The sequence below is a fragment of the Aegilops tauschii genome, chromosome 7, assembly GCF_002575655.3.
Source record: "Aegilops tauschii subsp. strangulata cultivar AL8/78 chromosome 7, Aet v6.0, whole genome shotgun sequence".
NCBI lineage: Eukaryota > Viridiplantae > Streptophyta > Magnoliopsida > Poales > Poaceae > Aegilops > Aegilops tauschii.
The window spans coordinates 409,658,576-409,674,143 of record NC_053041.3 but is presented as its reverse complement, the minus strand read 5'-3'; positions in this window follow the sequence as shown (position 1 = coordinate 409,674,143).

Below are 15,568 nucleotides of genomic sequence, written 5' to 3'. Positions count from 1 at the left end.
TGTTTTTCCTTGTTTTTTAGTTTTACAAAAAAGGAATACCAAACGGAGTCCAATTGACGTGCCAATTTTTGACGATTGTTATGGACCAGAAGAAGCCCACGGAGCATTGGAGATGGACCAGAAGAGTGCCGAGCCATCCATGAGGGTGGAGGGCGCGCCCTACCACCCTGGGCGCGCCCCCCTATCTCGTGGATGACTCGGAGACCCCCCTGATGTGAAACCGACACCAAAAATTCCTATAAATACAGAAACCCCTAGAAAATAACCTAGATCGGAAGTTTCGCCACCGCAAGCCTCTGTAGCCACGAGAAATCAATCTAGGCCCTCTCTGGCACCCTGCCGGAGGGGGCCATCATCACCGGAGGCCATGGAGGAGGATCCCGGAGGGGCCATCATCGCCATGAAGGCTAAGGACCAGAGGGAGAACCTCTCCCCATCTAGGGGTGAGGCCATGGATGAGGAAGCACAAGGGGGAGAACCTCTCCTCCTCTCTCTCGGTGGCGCCGGAGTGCCATCGGGAGGGGAATCATCGCCGTGGTGATCGTCTTCATCAACATCACCGCCATCATCACCATCCTCATCTCTTTTGCGTGGTCCACTCTCCCGCATCCTGCTTTAATCCCTACTTGACGTGTTGCCATCCTATGATGTTTTGAGTAGATATCCTTTGTCTTTGGGTTGATTGATGATCTAGATAGGTACGAGTTGTATGTTTTATTTTGGTGCTGTCCTATTGTGCCCTCCGTGTCGCGCAAGCGTGAGGGATTCCCGTTGTAGGGTGTTGCAATACGTTCATGATTCGTTTATAGTGGGTTGCTTGAGTGACAGAAGCATAAACCCGAGTAAGGGGATTGTTGCGTATGGGATAAAGGGGACTTGATGCTTTAATGCTATGGTTGGGTTTTACCTTAATTATCTTTAGTAGTTGCGGATGCTTGCTAGAGTTCCAATCATAAGTGCATATGATCCAAGAAGAGAAAGTATGTTAGCTTATGCCTCTCCCTCATATGAAATTGCAATGACGACTATCGGTCTTGTTAACAATTGCCTAGGACAATTCCGCACACCGATCCATCATTATTCCACACTCGCAATTTATAATATTTAGTAATATATTATGAATTTATGATAACAGCACCTACTTTTATATTTTAGCTCTCCGGTATCATGCAAAGTTATCCTCTTCATACCCACAACGTAGTTTTATTTCCCGTTTCTAGTTCGAAGCAAACGTTCGATGTACGTAGAGTCGTATCAGTGGCAGATAGGACTTGAGAGAATATTGATCTTACCTTTAGCTCCTTGTGGGTTCGACACTCCATACTTATCACTTCCACCTTTGGGAATTGCTACGAAGATTCCCTGCACTTGGGGATTATCATTTGTCTATGTATTCACACATGTACTAAGTTTTCGGTTAATACAATTCTAGCATGAATAATAAACATTTATCATGATATAAGGAAATATAAATTACAACTTTATTATTGCCTCTAGGGCATATTTCCTTCAGTTCCGCCTCGAGACGGCGGCGCTCCGTCCCGAAATCCTTCTCCTTATTTTTTCTAGGTAAAAATGACTTATATAGCAGAAGATGGGCACCGTAGGTGGGCCGAGAAGGCCACAACCCACCAGGGCGCGCCTGGGGCCCCTGGCGCGCCCAGGTGGGTTGTGCCCACCTGGTGGGCCCCCTCTGGTGGTTATTTTCTCCAATAATTCTTAAATATTCCATAAAAAATCTCCGTGAAGTTTCAGCTTGTTTGGAGTTGTGCAGAATAGGTGGCCTGATGTAGCTTTTCCAGGTCCAGATTTCCAGCTGCCAGAACTCTCCCTCTTGGTGTGTTCCTTGCAAATTATGAGAGAAAAGGCATTAGAATTACTCCAAAAATCATTATTAAGTATAAAAACATCATAAATAATAGTAAGAAAACATGATGCAAAATGGACATATCAGTCGCCTAGGAAGCTGACGACCATTACTGGCCGCAGGCACTCAATCAGCGGGCTAGAGTATGCGGGTATGTCGCAGACACCAGCTACGACATTGATAATCCCCAAGTGCAGGGAATCATCGTAGCAATTCCCAAAGGTGGAAGTGATAAGTATGGAGTGTCGAACCCACAAGGAGCTAAAGGTAAGATCAATATTCTCTCAAGTCCTATCTGCCACTGATACGACTCTACGTACACCGAACGTTTGCTTCCAACTAGAAACGAGAAATAAAACTACGTTGTGGGTATGAAGAGGATAACTTTGCATGATATCGGAGAGCTAAAACATAAAAGTAGGTGTTGTTATCATAAAGTTAGAATATATTACTAAATATTATAAATAGCGAGTGTGGAATAATGATGGATCGGTATGCGGAATTGTCCTAGGCAATTGTTAACAAGACCAGTGGTCATCATTGCAATTTCATATGAGGGAGAGGCATAAGCTAACACACTTTCTCTTCTTGGATCATATGCACTTATGATTGGAACTCTAGCAAGCATACGCAACTACTAAAGATCATTAAGGTAAAACCCAACCATAGCATTAAAGCATCAAGTCCCCTTTATCCCATACGCAACAACCCCCTTACTCGGGTTTATGCTTCTGTCACTCAAGCAACCCACTATAAGCGAATCATAAACGTATTACAACACCCTACAGCGGGAAACCCTCACGCTTGCGCGACACGGAGGGCACAATAGGACAGCACCAAAATAAAACATACAACTCATACCAATCTATATCATCAATCAACCCAAAGACAAAGGATATCTACTCAAAACATCATAGGATGGCAACACATGATTGGATCATAATATGTGGCATAAAGCACCATGTTCAAGTAGGGATTACAGCAGGGTGCGGGAGAGTGGACCGCGTAAAAGAGATGAGGATGGTGATGATGATGGTGATGTTGATGAAGACGGTCACCGCGACGATGATTCCCCTCCCGATGGCACTCCGGCGCCACCGAGAGAGAGGAGGAGAGGTTCTCCACCTTGTGCTTCCTCCTCCATGGCCTCCCCCCTAGATGGGGAGAGGTTCTCCCTCTGGTCCTTGGCCTTCATGGCGATGATGGCCCCTCCGGGATCCTCCTCCATGGCCTCCGGTGATGATGGCCCCCTCCGGCAGGGTGCCAGAGAGGGCCTAGATTGATTTCTCGTGGCTACAGAGGCTTGCGGCTGCGGAACTTCCGATCTAGGTTATTTTCTGGGGGTTTCTGTATTTATAGGAATTTTTGGTGTCGGTTTCACGTCTGGGGGGTTTCCGAGTCGTCCACGAGATAGGGGCCCATGCCCAGGGGGTGGGCGCGCCCCCCACCCTCGTGGACAGCCCGGGGCTCTTCTGGCCCAACTCTTTTACTCCAGGGGCTTCTTTTGGTCCATAAAAAATCATCAAAAATTGGCACGTCAATTGGACTCCGTTTGGTATTCCTTTTCTGTAAAATTCAAAAACAAGGAAAAAACAGAAACTGGCACTGGGCTCTAGGTTAATAGGTTAGTCCCAAAAATCATATAAAATAGCATATAAATGCATATAAAACATCTAAGATGGATAATATAATAGCATGAATACTTCATAAATTATAGATACGTTGGAGACGTATCAGACATCAAGGTCGTCGACAGCAACAGACTGAGGCAGGCTATGTCACAGGTTAAGTGACCCACCCCAACCCCTCGAGTTCAACCACCGTCGATCTCATCCATGGCCCCGCCGCTGATCTCCTCTGGCTCGCTGTCAAGAATTTGCTATCCTACATCGTGATACGTCTCTAACGTTTCTATAATTTTTTATTGTTCCATGCCGTTATATTATCATTCTTGGATGTTTTACAATCATTTTATAGTCATTTTTTGGTACTAACCTATTGACATAGTGCCCAGTGCGAGTTGCTGTTTTCTACATGTTTTGTACATCGCAGGAAATCAATATCAAACGGAGTCCAAACGTAGTGAAACTTTTTGTGGATTTTTTATGGATCAGAAGACATCCAGTGGGCCGGAGAAGCACCTGGGAGTGCCCTGAGGGGGGCACAACCCACCAGGGCACGCCTGGAGGCCCAGGCGCGGCCAAGTGGGTTGTGCCCACCTCAGTGCCGCACTGCCTCTTTGCTCTATAAATACCCCAATATTCCATAAACCCTAGGGGAGTCGACGAAAATCAATTCCAGCCGCCGCAAGATCCGGAAACCACATATCCAATATAGACACCATCATGGAGGGGTTCATCGTGCCCATTGGTGCCTCTCCGATGATGCGTGAGTAGTTCTTTGTAGACCTACGGGTCCATAGTTAGTAGCTAGATGGCTTCCTCTCTCTCTCTTGATTCTCAATACAATGTTCTCTTGGAGATCCATATGATGTAACTATTTTTGCGGTGTGTTTGTTGGGATCCGATGAACTTTGAGTTATTTTAGTCTTCTTTGATCTCTTATATGCATGATTGCTTATAGCCTCGTATTTCTTCTCCAATATTTGGGTTACGTTTGGCCAACTTGATCTATTTATCTTGCAATGGAAAGAGGTGCTTTGTAATGGGTTCGATTTTACGGTGCTAGATCCCAGTGACAGAAAGGGAGCCGACACGTATGTATCGTTGCTATTAAGGATAACAATATGGGGTCTATTTCTACATAAATAGATCTTGTCTACATCATGTCATCGTTCTTATTGCATTACTCCGTTTCTCCATGAACTTAATACACCAGATTCATGTTGGATAGCGGTCGATGTGTGGAGTAATAGTAGTAGATGCAGGCAGGAGTCGGTCTACTAATCTTGGACGTGATGCCTATATAATAATCATTGCTTGGATATCATCATGATTATTTGAAGTTCTATCAATTGCCCAACAGTAATTTGTTCACCAACCATTTGCTATTTTTCTCAAGAGAAGCCACTAGTGAAACCTACGGCCCCCGGGTCTCCTCTTTATTATATTTGCCTTTGCGATCAATTTTATTTGCTTTTATTTTCAAATCTATTAAACAAAAAATACAAAAATATGTTGCTGCACTTTATTTGTTTTGCGATCTATCTATCCAATCTATTACAACTTTACCCCGTCCTTTTGCCAATTTTTGGCGCCGTTACACGAAAGGGATTGACAACCCCTTTAACACGTCGGATTGCGAGTATTTATTATTTGTGTGCAGGTGTTTTCTACTTAGTGTTGCTTGGTTCTCCTACTAGTTCGATAACCTGCCGTTGTTGTGCTACATCATCCCTTCCTCTTTGGGGAAATACCGACATAGTTCTAGCAGACATCACATCGCCATCGAGCCCCTTTTGTCATTTCTGAAGGACACGTTCTGTGACGCTGGCTTGGGATCCGCAGCGTCCAAGTCAGACCTCATCGACGGCGACCACGAGGAGGGCACCCTCTCCGGCTCTTCCAAGGGGAAAGACCCATCTGCTCTTCCAAAGGGAAAGAGCCCGTCTGCGACATCAGGGAGGGCACCCTACAATCGTGCTCTTCCAAGAGGAAGGAGCCCATCTGCGACAACATGGATCGCATCCAGGGTCCGTGCTCTTCCCACAGGAACGAGCCCATCTGTGACAAGTGAGGAAACCCATGATTTTTTTTGCCGTGCCTCTTCACAGGGGGAAACCCATGATTTGTTTTGTCGAGTCCCTTTTGTTGTGTAGTGAGAATATGTCCAGTTTTAAGTGCTATATTTGGTTTTTTGCAGTATGCCTTGTTTATTTCAGTTGTTCACAATGTGATGCTCTATATGTGCAATTATTTACTATGCAGTACATTTCATCAATCCAGTTTTAACCATACCGATAGGAATGCATATATTTGCTTGTTGTTAAGCCTGTTATAGTTAGCATATTCCTCTTTTAAAGTTTTTTGATTGTTTGTTGTTTGTTGTTAGCATATGTCCAGTTTCAAATGCTATCTTTGGTTGTTCGTAGTATGCCTTGTTTATTCCAGTTATTCACAATGTGATGTTCTATATGTGCAAGTATGAACTGTGCAGTTCAATTTCATCAGTACCAGTTTCAACAATACCACTATGAATGACTACATTTGGTTGCTGCATCTTGTAGTTAACACGCCTTTCCATTTTTATTTAATAATAACCAATATACTTAGACTGGCACAATACCAGTTTGAATGACTATGTTTTCTTGTTGTTAAATGTTAGGCCTGTTGCAGTTAACACACATTTCCACTTGTTTTGCTTTACTAGCGTGCTTAAACCTGCACACTCAAGCTATCTTTTGGAGATTATTTTGTCTACCATGGATAATTTTGGTTGATGTTTAGCCTGTTCTGCTTAACATGCCTCTCGATGTACCTACACTGGACAATTTTGGGAACGACTATTGTTTTCCATCGAGGTTAGTTTCATCCCATGGCTTATATATACTCACTGTTCAGGATATCGGTAGCTAGTACCATATAGGTAAGGGGCTGGTAAGGGACTAATCAGTGAATTAGACTTTTAGCTGAATATATCTGGAATCCATTTATCGTTAGGTTAACTAGGGTCATATGTAATATATCCTAGGCTACATAGCAACATGCACTATACTTAATGTATAAATATGCAACCCTAGGCAACATAGCTGCAAGGAAGAGTGTTACCTTGATGTTCTGATGATGTCTAGATATATGTAGAAGAGCAGCAGCAGCAGCAACAACAACAACAACAACAACAACAACAACAACAACAACAACAACAACAACAACAACAACAACAACAACAACAACAACAACAACAACAACAACAACAACAACAACAACAACAACAACAACAACAACAACAACAACAACAACAACAACAACAACACAACCCTATTAGGATACTCAACTTAGCTAGAGGTTAGAGTTAGTTTCTAGCTCATGACTAACCTTGAACTAACTCCATCCAAAGAGGTGTTTGGATGACAGGGTTAGATTGACAATAAATGCAATAGGAGAACTAGCTCCAATTAGCACCTCTTGGGTTGGATATTTTTTTGGGTGGGTTAGATGCAACTAGCTCAAACTAGCCCTCATGTTTGGATATAATTTGGGGCAATTTGAGCCCGAACTACCTCAAACTAACTCTAACACATGGATACAGCAGCAGTTAATCAGCCGATAATTTTTAAGAATGCAATAAACTCCTTCCGCCCATAATATAAGATGTTAATTCATCTGATATGTGAGTATATTTAGGACGCCCCGATTCAATCGTACACTAATCATGCACGCAAACGTGTATGATCAAGATCAGGGACTCACGGGAAGATATCACAACACAACTCTAAAAACATAAATAAGTCATACAAGCATCATAATACAAGCCAGGGGCCTCGAGGGCTCGAATACAAGTGCTCGATCATAGACGAGTCAGCGGAAGCAACAATATCTGAGTATAGACATAAGTTAAACAAGTTGCCATAAGATGACTAGCACAAACTAGGATACAGATCAAAAGAGGCGCAGGCCTCCTGCCTGGGATCCTCCTAAACTACTCCTGGTCGTCGGCGGCATCCACGTAGTAGTAAGCACCCTCAGTGTAGTAGCAGTCATCGTCGAAGTTGGCGTCTGGCTCCTGGGCTCCAGCATCTGGTTGCGACAACCAGAAAGAAAGGAAAGGGGAAAGGGGGGAGCAAAGCAACCGTGAGTACTCATCCAAAGTACTCGCAAGCAAGGATCTACACTACATATGCATGGGTATCTGTGTAAAGAGGCAATATCGGTGGACTGAACTGCAGAATGCCAGAATAAGAGGGGGATAGCTAGTCCTGTCGAAGACTGCGCTTCTAGCAACCTCCATCTTGCAGCATGTAGAAGAGAGTAGATGGTAAGTTCACCAAGTATCATCGTATAGCATAATCCTACACGGCGATCCTCTCCTCGTCGCCCTATGTGAGAGCGATCACCGGGTTATATCTGGCACTTGGAAGGGTATGTTTTATTAAGTATCCGGTTCTAGTTGTCATAAGGTCAAGGTACAACTCTGGGTCGTCCTTTTACCGAGGGACACGGCTATTCAAATAGATAAACTTCCCTGTAGGGGTGCACCACATAACACAACACGCTCGATCCCCTTTGGCCGGACACACTTTCTTGGGTCATGCCCGGCCTCGGAAGATCAACATGTCGCAGCCCCACCTAGGCACAACAGAGAGGTCAGCACGCCGGTCTAAATCCTATGGCGCAGGGGTCCGGGCCCATCGCCCATTGCACACCTGCACGTTGCGAACGCAGCCGGAAGCAGACCTAGCCTAGCAGGCGTTCCAGTCCAATCCGGTGCGCGCCGCTCAGTCGCTGATGTCAAAAAGGCTTCGGCTGATACCACGACATCGAGTGCACATAACTGTTCCCGCGTAGTTGGTTAGTGCGTATAGGCCATTGGCCAGACTCAGATCAAATACCAAGATCTTGTTAAGCGTGTTAATTGAAGTATCCGCGAACGCCGACCAGGGCCAGGCCCACCTCTCTCCTAGGTGGTCTCAACCTGCCCTGTTGCTCCGCCACAAAGTAACAGTCGGGGGCCATCGGGAACCCAGGCCCACCTCTGCCAGGATGGAGCCACCTGCCCCTTCAGCCCCCATCTCCGAACAGTATCATAGTAATGTAACAGTATAAAGTATATAGCATATGCCCGTGATCACCTCCCGAAGTGATCACGGCCCAGTAGTATAGCATGGCAAACGGACAAGAGTGTAGGGCCACTGATGGAACACTAGCATCCTATACTAAGCATTAGGATAGCAGGTAAAGGTAACAACAGTAGTGGCAAAGACAGGCTATGCAGCAGAATAGGATTATCGAAAAGCAGTAACATGCTACACTCCTCTAATGCAAGCAGTATAGAGAAGAATAGGCGATATGTGGTGATCAAGGTGGGGGCTTGCCTGGTTGCTCTGGCAAGTAGGAGGGGTCGTCAACACCGTAGTCGTACTGGGTACCAGCGGTGTCGCTCTCGGTGTCTAGCGAGAGAAGGGGGAAGAAACAATAAATGTAATGCAAACATATGCGTGACGAAGCATGACATGACAATGTGCGGCGCTAGGTGTGCCCTAACGGGGTAGGAGGTGATACCGACGAAGGGGGGAAACATCCGAGAAAGTATCCCCGGTGTTTCGCGTTTTCAGACAGATGAACCAGAGGGGGAAAGTTGCGGGTTCGCTATGCTAGGGATGTGTGGCGGACAAACGGGCTACGTATCCGGATTCGTCTCGTCGTTCTGAGCAACTTTCATGTACAAAGTATTTTCATTATAGCTACGAATTATTTTATATTAATTTTTAAAGATTAAATTCATTTTTAGAATTAACAGAATTAATTTAATTAGAAAATGCAATTATGACATCAGCATGATGTCAGGGTGATGTCAGCAGTCAACTAGTCAGTTGACCTAGTCAAACTGACATGTGGGTCCCACTGTCATTGTCTAAGACTAACTAAGCAGGTTTAATTAGTTTAGTTAATTGATTAGGTTAATTAAACTCAATTAATTAAGTTAACTAATATAGTTAATTAATATTTTTATTTTTTAGTTAATTAGTTAATTAAGTTAACTAATCAAGGGGCGGCTCGACCTGGCGCGCAGGCGGGCAGCCAGGGACGCGGGCGCCGGCAGGGGGCTGCATGGGCGGGGCGGCGCCAGCAGCCACGGCGCCGGCGAAGCCGTTGGCAGCAGCAGTGCAGAGCGGCAGCGGGCGGCAGAGATGGAGCGGGGCCGCGAGCGCGGGCGCAGGACGCGCACGGGTGCGGCGAGGCGTGCGCGAGCTCGGGCGCGGGTCAGCGGCAGCGGGCGCGGTGAGCAGGGACAGGGGAGAGAGAGGAGGAGAGGCCAGGCGGAGTGTGAGCTCGGGCGCGGGACAGCAACGTGCAACAGAGAGGGGGAGAAGAGGAGAGGGAGGCCGTGGCCTCACCGGCGTTGTAGGGCACGGGGCAGTGGGGCTCGTGGTGGGGGACGGGGACGACACAACGCATGGGAGGAGGCGACGAGGTCGGGGTGGCGCGAGGCTCCGGTGATGTGGACCTCCAGACGGCGACGTTGCGGTGAACGGCGGGGCGTGGCGTCGGTGGCGAAGCCCACGGGCGGCGAAGAGATCGATCCCCCCGATCCAGATCGGGGGCAGAGGAGGACGAGAGAGTGGGGTAGTGGGGGGTGTGGGGGTTAGGGTTTGCGGGTGGATTGGACCGGGGTTTGTAGGGGGCGACTGGGTTGGCCTATTCGGCCTGGTGGCCAACTAGGTCGTGGCCCGGGGGGTCCTTTTATTCCTTTTTTTATCTTATTCCTTTTTATTTATTTTCTTTTCTGCTTTCTTTTTAAATGTCAATTTATTTTAACTCTATTAATATAAATAATTAGCGCCTAAATTAGTGTTGTAAATTAAGCCTCTGTCATAAAAAGCTTTACTTCCAAATAAAATAGTTTAGGATTTTATAAAATACAAAAGGCATTTATTTAATTTTTAGCCACTGTGTTAATTACTTTTGAGCATTTAAACATGTTTTCAAAATGTGGTTTCTCCACCATTATTACTCATGAATTATTTGACACGTTTAGAGCATTTTAGTTTTAAGGTTTGGAAACTTTTATTGTTTGACTTAAATTCAAATTTGAATTTGAATCGGTTTTGAACTAACGCGAGATTAACAACAGTAACCGTGGTGACGTGGCAACATTAACGTGGGATTACTGTAGACTAATTATTCGGGCGTCACAATTCTCCTCCACTACAAGAAATCTCGTCCGGAGATTTAAGAGGCGGACTAAGGGGGAAAGGTCTGGTTACGAAATTCTAACGAATCTTCTCAGTCTTGGTTGCTCTTCTTGAAGAGGTCGATCCATTACATTGATGTCTTGATTTCTCTGCTTCAGGTCATCATGGTGAAGTCGTCCTTTTCTTCGGGAACTCCAACGTACTTACGAATAGGTAAGGGGCAGCTCGGCTACGACAGAATGCTTATGAGGGAAACAATCTAGGGTTAACCCATGAATGAGCATAAGATTATCTCTCGAGTTGAACATATAGAATACATCGAGAGTAAGGTACGAAGGTACAATAAGAGGTTCCAAGCGGATAGATAAGTGCTCGAAGTCTGAACCAGAGTGAGAAAGGGGTTCAGAGCGGCGAGAGTAAGTATTGCATCTGATACCAGAATAGAGCACTAGGAAGGTGCCCCGTGAATTAAATATGAAGCCAAGCATGAGGAATAACTTTGGAAACAAGGGGCACAAGAGAGTCAGGTTTCGATCCTGTGGAACTGTGGGTTATGGGCCCACCATGTGGGTTAAAAGTAGAAAGGGCAGTAATGTCTTGCACGATCATGTAAGCAGGGCATGTTAGAGGATAGCCTGTCAGTTATGTCGGCAACAACATCGGTACCAAGGGCGAGGGACGAAGAGAACCATTTTCCTGCTCGTTGAACGAGGCGGACCAATAGGCAAAGTTCTCGTCCATCGGTGGTTACCGAAATGTCATCAACAATAGTAACACGGTCTTACTAATAGAGTGGTACAACAAGGAGCTTACCTGAGCAGTGAATTGTCACTGCTCAGATAAGTAGATTACAAGAAAGGTTTAAACAAACAATGGACAGGAAAAAAATGATTATCCGATTAAACAGAACAATGGAAAGGAAAATGTGCTTCAGGGGTATATCCTTCCCAAGGACAAACAGAGCATGATATCCATGATAGGATATAAAGTAGAAAACCCTTTTTAGGTAAGGGGAGAGAAATTTCATGACATTACCCATACAGCTGTGTTTGGATAATTGAGCAGGAAACATTTAGCATTGGGCTTCAAATTTTCTTGTTGAAAATCGGAGTACCATAGACATGCTTCGAGATAGCATTGACATGGTCATCAGGTGAAGATCAGACTTTGGAACATAAAGGATCCATCTGGAATAACTTGTAGAATAAGTCTTACAATTTTCTCATGGAAGAATGGATAACCTTGCTGAAAGGAATCTATAACAATAGGGCGTCCGGCCAGGTGTGCTAGGAACGACATCACCTTACTGGGTCATATAAGGACCAGTGTTATAACTCCTGAAAATATGTTCCAACCATCATATCTAACCGAGATTCAAATCTGATTGGTGTCAGGATACCTCAGACTCAGGATGCCTGAGAAGGTGCAACACAAATTGTTGAGATGACATTGTAAGATTCTCGGGAATCGAACTATGGAAGCGAGTTCCGAAACAAGAGTTCATCGTTAAATCAAGGAGGTGAGGAGGTGGCTGATGGACTCCGCAACAATTCATCGAGAATTTCAAAGGATGGATTTCCACAATTATGTGAACAAGGAGATAGCATTCGTCAGACCAAATGATATAACGAGATATGCTTGAGGAAAACATACCCAATTAAACATCAGTTGAAAGGTGCAGCCGAAATATGGGCTTATGCAGCATGACCGATGTTAGAATGGTGATTCGATAACCAATTATCTAAGAATGAAATGTCGACCATTAACTTCAATGCAATAGGGTTACTAGAAGTTCTGAACTCACACCTCATAGTTCAATGGTTGGTAATCCGGTTAGAAACAACACGGGACCAAGATATGAACGGAGATGGTAAGAAGTATTACTGCATCAAGAATTTCCTAAGAGGTGGTGAAACTCTCACAACATTCTTGATATAGAAGACAGTAATACTACAAGGTAGAACATAACCTAAGCTAGAGAGCAAGGAAATCAAGGTACAACACAAAACATGAACAAGTTTGTGTTGGGGGAAGGCAAGAATGTTGCCGATGATAACACAAATCATCGAGGGGCAAGGATGGTATTTCTCATCATGAATTCAATTCATATCTTGGAAGAACTCCGAATGTTGATGATGATCATGACAAATTTTGTCGAGAGGTTTCATGAAGATGTAATCGGTCGGCGATGACATCAAGTCAAAGGAATGATGAAGCGAAAGGTTATTGGAACCATGGGTACGACACAAACTTGAAATCAAGTTTGCTGTTCGAGGAGAATTGATATGACGAGGAAGATCGATGCATGATTTGCTCATCATCGAAATTTGTGCTCCGGGAAAAAGGACCAGGTAGCAGAGTTAAAATTTAGCACGATAAGAATATAGCCAATCAGGCTAGGAATGACTTCAAGGATTATTAAACTCATAAGCAACGAAAATTACTTAGAGTTATCGTCGGAGCACGGAATCGATTCACTTATCGATGTTCTCGGTTGACGACAACCCAGAACCCGTGGAGTCACTATGACAGGGAAGGTACTACTTCATGACAAATTCATAAGATATATCCTCGAGATACCATGGGGGTAATACAAGAAGGCAGATCAAAATAGAGGTTGGGCAGGCGTATTGATCTGCAGAAGGCAAGTACTCTAACATGTCCGAGAAATGGAATCAAGAAGAAAATATGGTCGGAACCATGGTTGCAAAAGACCAATTCCCATATATAAGATGAACTTATACCAAAGAGGGTTTAAGAGAAGCATCCATGATAAGATCAGCATCGTGTCCATGGGCATGAACGCAAGGTTCAAGGTCGACTCCCACTTCTCCAATACACAACTTCTCATTTACTGCTCTCGGTTACGAATGTTTAGAGTTTGAAAGTTTAACTGGCGGAATACCAGAAGGTTATGACCCATGAAGACTTTTGGGTTCACACAATTTAAGGAAGGTATATGTTCAACCCATCGGGGCATCTTAGAAACATATACCACAATTCCAGGAGTAATTCATACAAGCTCGAAAGCAGCACATGGTTGAGAAAGCAGAGGATACAATTTACCCAAGGCATTATGTATCTGAGGATGGCTGAGAAGATTATTGAATATGAAGGACGTTGTCAGATAAAATCCAACAAAGTATCTGACGGTCCATAACAGTGCTAATGTGAGTACCGGCACAATCAAAGGAACAAACAATGCAAAGGCACTGGATTAAAGAAACAACTACTAATTCCAAGTTCAGATGCAAAGGAATTTATGATTTCCAAATCAAGGGATCAGAAGCAAACGCTCTGATTAAGGATGGATAATTTGAGTAAGCTTAGGGGTACAAACGACGACAATTTGATTGGCCGAGATCCAGCTCATGTTAAAAATGACGTCTAAGCTGGAAGAATGAATTCTAGGATATGATTGAGGATTGCGAGCATTCGCAACATATTGAATCAATGGGCTCAAAATGATATTGATAAGGATGCCAATAAGATTACCAGACTGATGGGATTAATCATAATGCTAGTAAGCAAGAATTTCAAGAGCATTAGGATGTCAAGGATTTTTAGAAGAACGAATGGTATTTCGAAGACTTTTGTGAAATACAGGAATCAACTATGGATGAACGGATACTCGATAAGTGTGAGCAATTATCCGTAGGGGTATTCATGTGGTAAAGAACTGCAAGGCAGTAAGCTCAAAGGATTCTCGGGACAACAGAGAGTATTTTGGGACAGCTTGTAATAACAAGATCAACGGGGAATGATTGTATGAATGGCAAGTGTATGCAGTTTTCATAGGGGTTGATGGTGGAAGGAAATCGCAAATGCGATGTCACAAAGACTCGAGAGAACATCATAGAGTAACTTCGGAATCTTCTAGTTCATCAGGCGATCATCTGAAGTGAGGGGCTCTCCGGGAGAAAGTATTTTTGAGAACCTAAAGTTAAATTTGTTTTTAGCAAAATCATTTAACCCGAATAGAAGAGAGCTCAGAGTCCCGGAGTAAAGATCGAGGAGTAAAAGATCCTAATACCACCCAATGGCGACGTGGGCCCGTAAGCCGCACAGCCATGTTAGTAAAAGTTTTGCAATGACTAGACTCAACTTCGGCCAAGCAGTGTGGAAGGGGATTCCTACAGGCAGTCGGCTCTAATACCAACTTGTGACACCCCCGATTCAATCATACATTAATCATGCACGCAAACGTGTACGATCAAGATCAGGGACTCACGGGAAGATATCACAACACAACTCTAAAAAACATAAATAAGTCATACAAGCATCATAATACAAGCCAGGGGCCTCGAGGTCTCGAATACAAGTGCTCGATCATAGACGAGTCAGCGGAAGCAACAATATCTGAATACAGACATAAGTTAAACAAGTTGCCATAAGATGGATAGCACAAACTGGGATACAGATCGAAAGAGGCGCAGGCCTCCTGCCTGGGATCCTCCTAAACTACTCCTGCTCGTTGGCGGCCTCCACGTAGTAGTAAGCACCCTCAGTTTAGTAGCAGTCGTCGTCGAAGTTGGCGTCTGGCTCCTGGGCTCCAGCATCTGGTTGCGACAACCAGAAAGAAAGGAAAAGGGGAAAGCGGGGAGCAAAGCAACCGTGAGTACTCATCCAAAGTACTCGCAAGCAAGGATCTACACTAGATATGCATGTGTATCTGTGTAAAGAGGCAATATCGGTGGACTGAACTGCAGAATGCCAGAATAAGAGGGGGGTAGCTGGTCCTGTCGAAGACTACGCTTCTGGCAGCCTCCATCTTGCAGCATGTAGAAGAGAGTAGATGGTAAGTTCACCAAGTATCATCGTATAGCATAATCCTACCAGGCGATCCTCTCCTCGCCCTGTGTGATAGCGATCACCAGGTTATATCTGGC